The sequence below is a fragment of the Mustela nivalis genome (assembly GCF_964662115.1).
Source record: "Mustela nivalis genome assembly, chromosome: 6".
Lineage (NCBI taxonomy): Eukaryota > Metazoa > Chordata > Mammalia > Carnivora > Mustelidae > Mustela > Mustela nivalis.
Window position 1 is genome coordinate 97,011,196 of NC_139025.1, and position 12,838 is coordinate 97,024,033.

A 12,838-nucleotide genomic window follows, 5' to 3' on the forward strand; every position below is an offset into this window, starting at 1 on the left:
ACTCTATTGTCTACCAAGAAGAAGGGAGTAGCCAAAGGCAATCTTTAGGTGCAAGGAAAGCTGCATTGTTTAGACCCCTCTGCCTCCAGTCTTCATTCACTCCCTTCGCTTCCTATTTACAAACTTGTCTGTCCCATTTTTCCCCCAGGGAGACTCAGGTACAGCCATGTTTCCCACCATTGTCCCAATGAGTTATGCTAGGTTGTATATGGTTATCCCAAGGCTCTCTCGAAGGCGCTGCTTTGAATGCCTCAGTGCCTCCTGACAGTTACCCCACAGTAAATCTCAGTGTGTCTAGTATGATGTCCAAGCCCAGATCTGCCTGTGTTTTCCTGATACACCCATTCCATTTTTACTGCTTTCTGATTCTCTATAAAGATAAAAGTTATAGCATCTGGGTGGCTCAGTCACTTAAGGTCTGCCTTTGGGTCAGGCCATGATCCCAGGGTCCTGGGATCAAACCCCTCACATCGAGCTCCCTGCTCAGCAGTGAACCTGCTTATTCCTCTCCCTCTGATGCTCCTCCTGCTTATGCTGTCTCTATCTGTCCAATAAGGTCTTCTAAAAAAAATAAAGAGAACTTTGAAACTTTTCAGTTTATCCTTCCCTCCCAATCAGAAACTTCATTCACTGTCACCTCTACTAATAGATCAGAATTAAAAGTGAACTTTTAATTTTGACTCTTGAAGAAACAATATCAGTAGTGGTAATAATAATAACATTAAAATTATTTTAGGGCTTACAGTGTGCTTTGAATAAGGTGACCCTATAATTTGCTGTCTGATTGGGACACTTTGAGAGTGAAAAGGGACATTATTATTTATTAGCCAAGAGAATGAGCATAAATAAGGATGTCCCTCAGCCAACAGGGGCATATATATGGTTTCATAGCTATGAACCAGTTTCACATGAGAGAGGGCTAAACGAGCTCTCCATGGTCTCTCTTGTAAGGGCACTAATCCCATTCAAGAGTGCTCCACCTTCATGACATAATCCCCTCTCAAAGGCCTCACTTCTAAATACCATCCCATTGAGACTTAGGTTTTAATATACAAATTTGGGGTGGGGCTGGGGAAACAAACATTCAGTCTATAGCATCTTAAAATAAAGTATTTTATTATTCCTAATTTACAGATAAGAAAACAAATACAGAAGTTTGTATATTATTGATCTTTAAAATCGTAATGCAGGACTTTTGGGTATTCATCTGCTTTCATCCAGAAAAATGCCAGTCGGTGTTGCAGGAATAATTAAAAAGGTGAATGTAATGGTGAGCACTCTGAACTCTGCATTTAAATAGTCTTTTATTAGTGCTTTGCCAATCCTCCAGCTTGCGTGTTTTATAGATGATGAAACTGAGGTCCAGAGAGGTGATAAAATTTTCCTGAACATAACATACCAGTCATGAAGCTGCAACTAATACATATGGTCTCCTCACTCTAGAGACTCTAGTCAAATTCTCAAGAGTGGTTTATGGAAATGAAAATTACATTGTTATGTGCCTAAAGAAATTATAAGGACCTACTTAGCAAGAGGCTTCCATTAAAATTAAACTGTCCCTGCCCCCATACCCCCAGGGTATTCCCTTAAAACAAGTCCCAGAAACCAGCTCCAGGTAACAAAGCCCAGATACAAGGGTGGGTCAGGCCAGGTGGAGACATCCGATCAGTGGGGGGATGCATACTGTCTCCCTCCTTACCAAGGAGTATGGGCCCCGCCTTTTGGGAGCCTTTTGGGCGCCAATCCTAACCAAGGTGTGATAGGCTAAATCAAATGTCTACTAGGATAAATTGTAACTCAATTGGTCACCTACCATCACTGTGGAGTTTCCTGTGTGTGTTACAATCTCATTGGTCACCTGTGCATGGCCAGGCCTGACTGCATGGCCTTTGACCTTAAAAACTAGACTGTGAAACAGAGAAGGATCACCTTCTCTTGTAAGAGGTGCATCCCTGAACGTTCGGTTTGATTCTTGATGCTTGGCGTGAAATAAAGCTTTGCTTGACCTTCCCTTTATATCAGTCTCGCTCCTTTAATCACGGACCCATTATTGGGGTATAACATATGGGGGCTCGTCCGGGATTAAATGACAAGAACTGAGCAAGCATCAGAATTTCTGGGAAAAGCATCGAGGTAAGATCTCACAGATTTTACTCTGTGGGATCCGATGATCTCCAGGTGCTCTGTGAGATCGGTTGTTGTGTCTGGGTGGAGCTCCAGGTATAGCCCACCTGGGTGAAGCTGGACGCTGCCATGCTCCCCAGGGCTGGAGAGGATGTGGGGACGCACCTTCCCTCCACTGGAAGATCGCCAGGGAGTTCAATTCCCCTTAGACAGTCAGGGGGTTTCAGTCCCCATAGGCAGTCACCTAGGTGGTCAGGGGGTTCAAGTCCCCTGAAAGGCCAGAAGATCAAAAAGTCCCCACCGGTGGCAGGTTCTGGGTAAGAACTCCTGGGCCTGTGGTTGTCTTTGTCTTGTCTTTTTGTTGTCTTCTGTGCTGTTGGTTGTGTTTGAAGAAATAGGACAAGCAGAGAGTAAGGGAACTCTGACTTTTAATGGCTATAACTGGAGCCAACTGGGGGTAGTCTAATTCGAGACAGAGACTTTAAGGAATATTCCCAAGTTTATTTGTTTGCCAAAACAAACTTTGTTTTGGGGACATTCCTTGCCCTCTCTGGCCCGACAGGGACTACCTAGCGCCTCCCTCTTGCTGGTGGGAAAGCATGGTGTGTGCTCCTCTCTTGGAGATGATGAGCCCTAGAACTGGGAACCCTTTCTCTGCATTCTGGTGGCACTTTGTTCTGTTCTTCACTGTTGGGAAACAAGAAGAGAACACCCTGGACCTAATACCCCCAACGCCAGATCTTCCCCCCCGGGTCTCAGGTAAATATTCAAAGTGGAGTGGGCCCAGGAGGAACATAGTTCAGTATTTGAACTACTTTAAGTTTGTTGGGTTAATTAGGATGAATATGTCTTTTGAGTTAACAGTAGTAAATGTGAAACTTCAGAGTTTTTACTTAAAGTCAAGTAAGCTCGTGTTATTTGTTAAAATCTGTGTTAAATCTAATAGCAAAGAGATGACTGAACTGATGATTAATTGTCTGTCTCAAAGTTTTAATGGGTAATTCTTAAGGTAGCTTTCAAAGTCTTTGGTAACCTGAAACTTTAACCAAATGTATAAAATGCTAGAGCGCTGGTTGCTGGAACTAGGTTTGTGCTTTTGAAATCTGTTGGCAAACATGTTTTGTGCTTAACTGATTGATAAATTTGCTATCTAAAGAATTCTGTTGTAACAGTTCACAATTGGTTTATATTTAATCTTCAGTAGAGGTTAAGGTATTTCTAAGAGTACAAAGTTCTGGCTAAGTGTAATTAAGACTGATGGAAATAAGGGAAACAACTCTGTAGAAAAGTAGGAAATATGTAAAAAGGAGAGAAAAAGACCAGATGCCTGATTCTGTTTAAATAATAAATAAAAACGGGCCTGGGGCCGCTTTCTGAGCTAGATCCATTCCTAAAGAATGGAAGGGGAGACCCAGTGGGGAGAGGTGTCCTACCTGTTTGAATCTGAAGAATGCCTGACTGTGTGAATGTGTCTGTATGGCTCCACCGCTTCCGCTGCAGAGTCTGAGTGGGCTGCACCCTGAGTCTCACGGGGTGTCATATGGCATAATGGTCATCTACTCCACAAAGTAGCCTGATCTGGGGTTTATATGGACCAACCTTAGCTAAGATGCTCCTAAGTTCCTGTGAGGGACATGAGCAGGACAGCATCTGAAAGATCCTCCTCCCTTTGTCTGAGACATCATTCATGGGAGGGAAACCCAGAAAACTCAAGACTGCAGGCTTAAAAATTAAAAAAAGAAAAACACTGGTATAGAAAAGCTGGTTTTCTCTCTGTTTAAAAGGGCAGTTTTCTTCAGTTAATTGAAATGTAAATGGTCTTCTCTTTGACTGCCCAGAGTTGTAAATGAGATCTCTTTGGCTCATAAGGCTTCCTTGATATGCCAAGTTACTCAGCAAGTACTGATGCGAGTACCCAAATGCAACCCAATGATAAATCTTGGGTTGCATTTGGGTAAATGCTGTAATTATTCTAGAGGTTCTATACATTTCCTACAATTTTAATGTTTTGATAAGGGTCATCACTTGATATTTAGCTATATCTGTTCTGAGTTTTTTCATTTGTAATTGTTTAAGTTCTCTTGTAAGATGAATTCCGCCTTACAGGAAATTCATATGGGAAGACTTTCAGGACAAATACGGATCTTTGATATGTTAAAATCCTGGGAACTGAAATGGGTAAAAATTTACAGAAGTAAGGGCTACATTCGGACTAAACCAGAATTAGTAACATGGGACTAGATGGACTGAAAGGTTGTGATGTTGTGTCTTTAATGTTTTAAACATTGCTGTTTCTGTAATGTTTGCTCCTCTAGGCTAGGGAAACTTTTTCTTAAGTTATCTGTAACTAATAGAGATGTAAAGGTATTCATTTGTAAACAAATCAAGGCATTCAACTTTTCTCTCTATCTGAACCCTCTGAAACCTACATGTCTCAGTTAAGTATTCTTTCTTCCTTGGCAATCAGTCATTTGCATAAGTTCAATAAGAATCTTCTCCTTGTAACAGGACAGCATTGGAAACACTGGTCATTTTACCAAGGCTTTGACTGGAACATCATATTTGAAAAGACTCAGATATAACCAGCTTAAAGGAACTAAGGCTGATTTTATAAAACCTAGAGCCGTAAAGCCCCTTGGAACTGTTGGCCTGATACCTTGCTTACAGAGTTCCCAGCAGCCTGACCAGGTGAGTAAAGAATGTCACTCCCTGGTAGGAGGAGGAATCTCAGATTACTTTGGGCACCTCAGGAGTTCACCCAAATCTGACAGGTATTGCAGGCATGTCTGATGGCAAATTGTGGCTTGGCTTCTGGCCCAGAGAGGCTACTAAAAGTTCAACCTAGAGATTCTTTATGAGAAGTTCCAGCAAAGCAGATTCTAAATCTATATGATTACTTACTGTTCTTGCGGAGCTTATGTAAATTATTAGGCCAAGTTTGTTAAAACTGGGCTTGTTTTTCAAATGAATAGGTCCTGATTTGTATATCTGTGGAAATGGTTATTTTAGAGAGAAAAATTGTTTTAATAACATGCCTTTATGGGTGTCAAATTCTAGATTAGATTGCTATTAAATGTTTGTTTACCTAAGCTAGACAGCTTAAGGTAAACTGCAGAGAAGTTGCACGATAACCGTGTTGACGATCTTGCCTTTGCCAGTCAGTCAGCCCCAGATATAAGGAAGTAACTTCAGAAAAATGAAGAATTTGAAAGGAAGAATCTGACTGAGTTAGTGGAAATAATGGAAATAGCTGCTGAGGACTATGGGTCATGATTACAGGGGACAAGACCTCTCTTACAGACTCTGCAGGGAAAAGGGTACTGGGTGTCAGCAATGAAAACACAGCTTTGTAAGAGCCACACCACTTATTTAGACTTTGGTCTCCATGAGGGAATTCCCTGAGATGGTGAGCTACTGCAGGCTGTGGATACCACGGTTCATGGAGATGGCGCAACCTCTCTATGAACTGGCTAAGGGAGGACTCACTACGGTTGAGTGGACAGCTGAGGCAGAATAAGCATTTCAGGAATTACAAACAGCTGTACAGATTGCCCCAGCATTGACCATCCCAGATGTTGCCAAGCCCTTCCACTTGTATGTGGATGGAAAGGCAGGGGTGACTGAAGGAGTTTTGACTCAGACTCTGGGGCAGACTCAAAGGACAATAGCTTATCTTAGCAAGAAACTAGATCCAGTAGCAGCTGGGTTCCCCCTTGCCTGCGCATAATTGCTGCCACAGCCCTCCTGGTCAAGGATGCAGGTACATTTAGAGAAGTGGACTAAATTAGATTATGAAGGAGATTGGGCTAAGACTAGAAGAAACTAGTAAGCCAAATACATCAGGGCACTTATCTGGGGACACGCAAACTTAAGGAGCTTATGGGCAAGCAGTTCCAGATTTCTAAATTAGGGTGTATGGCTCAAGAAGTGGTTGATAGATGTGCTCAATGTCAGGCAGTAAATGCGGGAGGAACTAGAATGGGAAGAGGGAAAAGAGAAAGAGGTAAGGAACCACGAATTTATTGGGAAATAGATTTTACAGAGATGAAACTGGGAAAATATGGGCACAGGTATATGTTAGTTTGTGTAGATACCTTTTCAGGCTGGGTAAAGGCTTTTTCTGCCGAACATGAGATGGCAGGAATGGTAACCAAAAAGCTACCAGAGATTTGGGTCACCTCTTGTGACTGGGTCAGACAAAGCCCTGCATTTGTGAGTTCAGTCTCACAGGTATTGGCCAAAGCCATAGGCACTAATTGGAAACTACATGTACCTACCAGCCCCGGAGCTCAGGGCAAGTAAAAAGAATGAGTCAGACTCTTCAAGAGACCTTGACAAAATTAATTCTGGAAACTGGCGGTGGGTGGGTGGATATCCTTCCCTTCGCCCTCCTCTGGGTGCAATGCACACCCTACTTAAATAAGGTGACTGCATTTGAAATAATGTTCGGAAGACCTGCCCATTGCCCTCGATTACAAGAGATTGCTATAGCAAAAATGACTGATCAGTCTATACTCCAGTCACTGCAGGCATTACAGTCTGTCTTAAAAGAGCCCCTGCAGGGATCCGGACTGACCACACTGGCATGGAGACGGAGGTGGAGCCACGCCCTTCCCAGTCCCGGGACTTGGTTTAGATACGTCGCTGCCTCTGGAGGGGGCACCTAGAGTGAAAAACCTGGAGCCTTGCTGGAAGGGACCATTTACTGTCATCCTGACCACTCCCACGGCAATAAAAGTAGGAGGCATCAGGGCCTGGATTCACGAGGGTCACGTCAAAAGAGCTGAGGACAAGATCGCCCCCCAGAGGTGAATGCTGCTGCCAATGGACCCTGCCGATCCTGGACTAAAAGTAGACTCAAAAAACAATGAGCTCATTAAATTCATTGTTGCCCCTTTTGTTAAGATATAGGCGGGAGGTATGAGCAATTGCAAAATTAAAAAACGGGGGACTTAACTTACTGTTTCTCATAAAGGGAAGTGGGGGGCTCTGCATAACCTTAGGAAAGAAATACTGTTTCTGGGTAAATCACACTGGAGTCATTAAAACAGTCTAGCAGCCGTTAAAAAGGGCGGTATAGAACTGGCTAAAAAGTCAAACATTTGACTAGTCTCCCAAGAAAAGGGGGTAATGTAAGGATGTACTTAGCAAGAGGCTTCCATTAAAGTTAAAATGTCCCTGTTCCCCTTCCCCCAGGGGATTCCCTTAAAACAAGTCCCAGAAACAAGCTCCAGGTAACAAAGTCCAGATACAAGAGTGGGTCAGGCCAGGTGGAGACATCTGATCAGTGGGGGGGATGCATACTGTCTCCCTGGTTACCCAAGAGTATGGGCCCGCAATCTGGGAGCCTTTTGGGTGCCAATCCTAACCAAGGTGTGATAGGCTAAATCAAATGTCTACTAGGGTAAATTGTAACTCAATTTGTCATCTACCATCATTGGGAAGCTTCCTGTGTCTGTTAAAATCTCATTGGTCATCTGTGCATGGCCAGGCCCAACCGCATGGCCTTTGCCCTTAAAAGCTAGACTGTGAAACAGAGAAGGATCGCCCTCCCTTGTAAGAGGTGCATCCCCGAACGTTCAGTTCGATTCTTGATGCTTGGCATGAAATAAAACTTTGCTTGACCTTCACTTTATATCAGTCTCGCTCCTTTAATCACAGACCCAATTATTGGGGCATAACAGAAATGACAACTGTGATGTATGTCAAACTACTTGAGAGAAATTTTGAGAGATTGATATCACATTTTAATCTGTGTAATGAAGATAAATACTGCAACTGTGATTTAATGTATGGGAAATGATGTCTCTCAGTAATGGCTCACAGACATATTCTATACTGGATAACTGTCCCTGTTACCTAGAGGACAAACAGAGATGATGCAGACATTCTCAGAACCCAGTTTTAAAACAGAGGTTTGAGGCAAACAAGACTCAAGTCTCACTGCTTGGAGAAAATCCCACTGCTGGAAGGGACATTCTTCTGCTGCTCATATTCTTAGTCAACGTCACTGTTTCTCAGCTGCAAGCTTTTCCTTGTCTGGTACCCACCTCCCCCTTTCCACCATCGTCACAGACAAGATAGTCTCCTATTCCTTTACCCATGTCAGCCCCCTTCCTGGAGCTATGCTCTCTCTCTGTGCTGTATTTTCACTGTCTTCTCCCATACTGACTCTTTCCCCAAGATGTGCACCCCTTCATGTCACCTTCTCCCCAGCCATCCCCATCATGTTAGTGCACAAATTTGCTCCAGCTCGTCACTGTCAGCCTCCTTGTTAACTCCATTTCTTTCACTCTGACTTTTTCTTCAACCTATTGGAATAAGGGTGCTCTGAAAGTACTCCAGCAAATACTCTATTGATCTGCTGATTATCACATCTCATCATCTAATAAAATATTACCTTCTTAAACATTTTTTAAAATTGTAAGTTATCTATATGTATATGTATATACATATAATCTTACATGTATTATGTGTACATAAATATACACATAGTGTGTGAGTGTGAGTATACTCTCTCTATATATGCACATAGACAGAAAAAGTGCTAATTTTTTTTCTATCAATATTGTCTTTTAACTGTACCATTTAGTCCATTTACATAATTATTCATTTTTATTTTCCTCATTATTTTTATCATTTTATTATTATCCTACCTTATTTTGCCTTTTCTATTAGTCTCATTTGTCTGGCATTTCTATTTCCTATCCTTTCTTTGCTTCTTTTGGATTAATGGTGTAATTGTCTGTCATTCTGTGACAGCCATTAAAGCTGTTCAAAATAATTCTCTCATTCCAGGCACCTAGAAGGATCCTACTTCTCTGTCCCTTGCACTTAAATGTGACCATGAGGTTTTCTCCGGTCAATGAAGTGTGAATAGAAGTGACATATGTCCCTTCCAGCAGAAGCATGAAGAGCTGTCCTCTGCGGTGCTGGGGTTTTTTTTTTTTATGTTTTATTTATTCACTTAGAGACAGAGAGAGAGAGTGGGTAAAAGGCAGAGGAGGAGAGAGAGAATCCCAAGCAGACTCCAAGCTCAGCCCAGAGCCCAACTCAGAGTTTGATCTTATGACCTGAGCCAAAATCAAGAGGAGGATGCTTAACCAGCTGAGCCACTGAGGCATCCCAGTGCTATGTTCTTTCCTCTGCCTCTTTGATTAAGACAGTGTGTGTCAAGAAGAAGCCTGTGCCAACCTGTTTTCCCAAGTGACAATAGCAGGCAGAGCCCCTAGGCTGGACCAAGATAGATATGTAGCAGGAATGACAAAGAAACTTTACTGAAATTTTGAGATTGTTTGTTACTGCAGCACAACTAGACTCTCCTAACTGATCCACAGTCTACTTATTCTCTGCTAGTTTGGAATTCAAACCCTGTGTTTCCCTTCTTCTCATTGCTTATCTTAGAAATTCTCAGATGCATACTAAACATAGAAAAGTCAAATCAATACTTTTAGTCATCTCTTGAACACTTGGCAATTCACATCACTTCCAAGTTATGTTCCTGACATATATTTTAAATTTATCTTCTTAACTCAACAAGATATTATGGCTTTATATAGTCAAACACCTTTTATTTGTCCATATATGTATCATCATCTTTTTTTATTCCTTCCTGAATTTCATATTTCCACTGAGGAGCTTTTCTCAGTAACCTGATATCCATGCTTAGAAATTTTTTTAGTGGGAGGCTGCTTTAATGAAGTCATGTACTCCATTAGGTTTTGCTTTATTTTATTGTTTTGTCAGCATCCCTTATTTTATCTTTATTTCCAAGTGCCAGGGTAAATAATTCTCTGTTGGTGTGTTGAGAAATCAAAGCCAGTGTATTGAATTAAGATTATGATGTGCTAAAGAGGGGAAAAGCCATTCACATGGTCAGGTTACACCCTCAGCATTCCAGCTGCCACTTTCGGGAAGTGAAAATCCCAGGACGACATTTCAGGACATGGATACAGATGCAAAGTTGTAAGATTTTTCCCATGCCCTGGTGACTGAGCCTGCCTGACATCCCTTGGGAGTTTGGTTTGACTTTAGTTCTTCTCCTCCTCTCTGACCTTCTAGGAGTGGTTGCTGTGGACAAGAACTGCTGCACACCCACCTTCCACATGCAGGAGAGCTGAAGTGGCCAACACTGGGTGAGGTCACAGGTCCCCTCCTCTCCCTGCCCAGGAAACATCCCCCTCCCAGAACCTAGGTCTGCCCAGTCTTCCAGCTGTGGGTGCCTGGATGCTGGCCCCACCAGCCCCCACCCCCAGAGAGGTGCTGTTGGAATTCCAGCCATGCCAGGACTCCTGAGGAGATAGAGTACCTCCCTTTCCCTGCTGCTCTGGGGATCACACGTTTATGTGCCCTTTGCAAACCTGCAAGAGCTATTTGTTTGTTGCAAATGGCCCCCCAAGATGAAGATGACTTTCCGGGGTTCAGGCATCATTGCCATAATGGCTTCATTGTTGATCTTTGTGAACCAGCAGACAGATGAGGTTCACATGATACTATAAACAAGACTCACCCTTCCCAGCAGTCCTGAAAAAAGCGTGGTGTAGATGATTCCCTACAATGTCCTTCCTTACAAGGTCCTTAGTTCCCTCTAAAGTGAAACCAAGATGCTCCTCCCACCTATCTTTCCTTGGAAGCCAAGCCCCTTTGTAATCTGTATAAGATTCCCTCCCCAGAGATCCGGGGATCACAGAGACTGGCCCTCTGCTCTGTCCTAGAGAACAAGCTAGACATCCAGGTCAGTGGCTGAAGAGATGATCTCAGGGACTCTTTCTATTATGCATTGATTGGAGGGACCAAGGTGGCTGAGGTTAGCACCAAAGGAAGCTTGCAGTGGACCGATATCAGGATGGAGCATGTGGGCTGCAAGGAACCAAAGGCACTGGGGGAGGGAAGCATTGCTTTTGGGAACACACTGGCATCCCTCTATGATGCTGGTGTTAGGCACTGGGCTGTTGCCCTTGTGTTGGAGGAAAACAGGCCTCGCTCTGTCCGTCATGATCCTGCAGGTCATGTGGTATTTCAGGGATGCCGATCAGCTCATGGCTTATTCAAAAGGATTTTTTAATAAGCCCCTTGAGCACTGGGTATAAATATATTAATTTTTCAAATGTATTTTATTTTTTTGTCTTGTTTTTAAGATTTTATTTATTTATTTATTTATTTATTTATTTGACAGGGATGGATAGAAAGCACAAGCAGAAGGGGCAGCAGAGGGAGAGGGAGAAGCAGGCTCCCCACTGAGCAGGGAGCTGGGTTCGAGACAGGGCTCGATCCCAGGACTCCCAGATCATGACCTAAGCCCAAGGCAGACACTTAACAGACTGAGCCACCCAGGGGCCCCCTCAAATGTATTTTAAATTTTAAAATCTCTAATATTCAGACACAGGACTGCAGGATTTTAGTTCACTATCAGGTCACTACCCAGAGGCAAAGACCCGCCTCTCTGCAGCGAGTGGGAGTTGAATGCTTTCGGACAAGAGTGTATGTAACTGTCATATTCCTTGGAAAATTGCACAGGAGAAGGGGTAGCTTTCTGGCTGACCAAAAGGGAGACTGTGAGCCAGGGAGGCCACAGGTAGGAGCTGGGGTTCTTTCTAAGGCAATGTTTTTTCTCCTCTCTCCTTTTCCCAGCTAGGTTCTTCCAGAGGAGTGAGACCACCATGGCTCAGGAGAGGTTCTTCATCCTCTTTCTACCACTGGTCCTGGTGCTGCTGGTGCTCGGCTATGTCCAGCCTTCTCTGGCCAAGGAAACGCAGGCTGAGAAGTTCCTGCGGCAGCACATGGACCCAGACACCTCCACAGTCACTGCCAGCTACTGCAATAAAATGATGAAGCACCGGAATATCATGGTTGGAGATTGCAAGCTGGTGAACACGTTTATCCACGAGCCTCTGCCAGATGTCCAGGCTGTCTGCTTCCAGGAAAATGTCCCCTGTAAGAACACGAAGCCCAACTGCCACAAAAGCAGTTCCAAAATGCGCATCACCGACTGCCACCTGAAGAAAGAGGCCAAATACCCCAAATGCGAATACGAGACCCAGCAGCTACGGAAATCCATCATCGTGACCTGTGAAGGGAATCCATACGTGCCAGTCCACTTTAACGGTTCAGTGTAGGTCTGCACCTGAGGCCAGAGCAGCGAGATGCCCCACTTCCCTGTTGTGGCACCTGCTTCTCCCCTCTCCCTTCCTGGCTCTGAGAGAAAGAACTCCAGCCAGGGCTCCTGTCCCAAACACACATGCCTTCCTACCCAGGGCTTGCCCCTGTGTGATTTGGGGGATAAGGGGCACCCTCTGTAAACCACTTCCTGGACTATTTCAATAAAACACAGTTGCAACCACCTGGATTTCTGAAGCTGTTGCCATCTGGTACTGTCTGTGTGATTGCATTCCTGCTTGGGTAAGAACTGTAAATCTGGGTAGATTTCGTAAGCATCGAATAGAATCATTACGTGCCTTTGCTCCTGACTTTTGGTTCTCAGTGACCTGAGATCATTCCTTTTCTCAGAGATACCTTGTCAAATATGAAGTTGTTAATTATGGGCTATTTGAGATGAAAGGAAGCTACAGTCTGGGACTGTCCTGCTGGGTGAGCTGATGGAGGGTGAGCTCAAATGCCGAACTCTCTGGCATGGAAGGAAGGACAGGGTGACCTCAAGAAAACCCGGCTTAGACCCTGGCTGGGAGGACATGGGGCTGAAATTATGATCCTAAAT

General features: G+C 43.8%; 1 pseudogene across 1 annotated transcript; it reads left to right on the forward strand.

Moving 5' to 3' along the window:
- Positions 1-10,808: 10,808 nt before the first annotated feature.
- On the forward strand, positions 10,809-12,469 carry LOC309868203 (ribonuclease pancreatic pseudogene; annotated as a pseudogene). The gene is made up of 2 exons (XR_014316719.1): positions 10,809-10,858; positions 11,755-12,469. The product of XR_014316719.1 is annotated as a ribonuclease pancreatic pseudogene (transcript).
- The last annotated feature ends 369 nt before the right edge of the window (positions 12,470-12,838 follow it).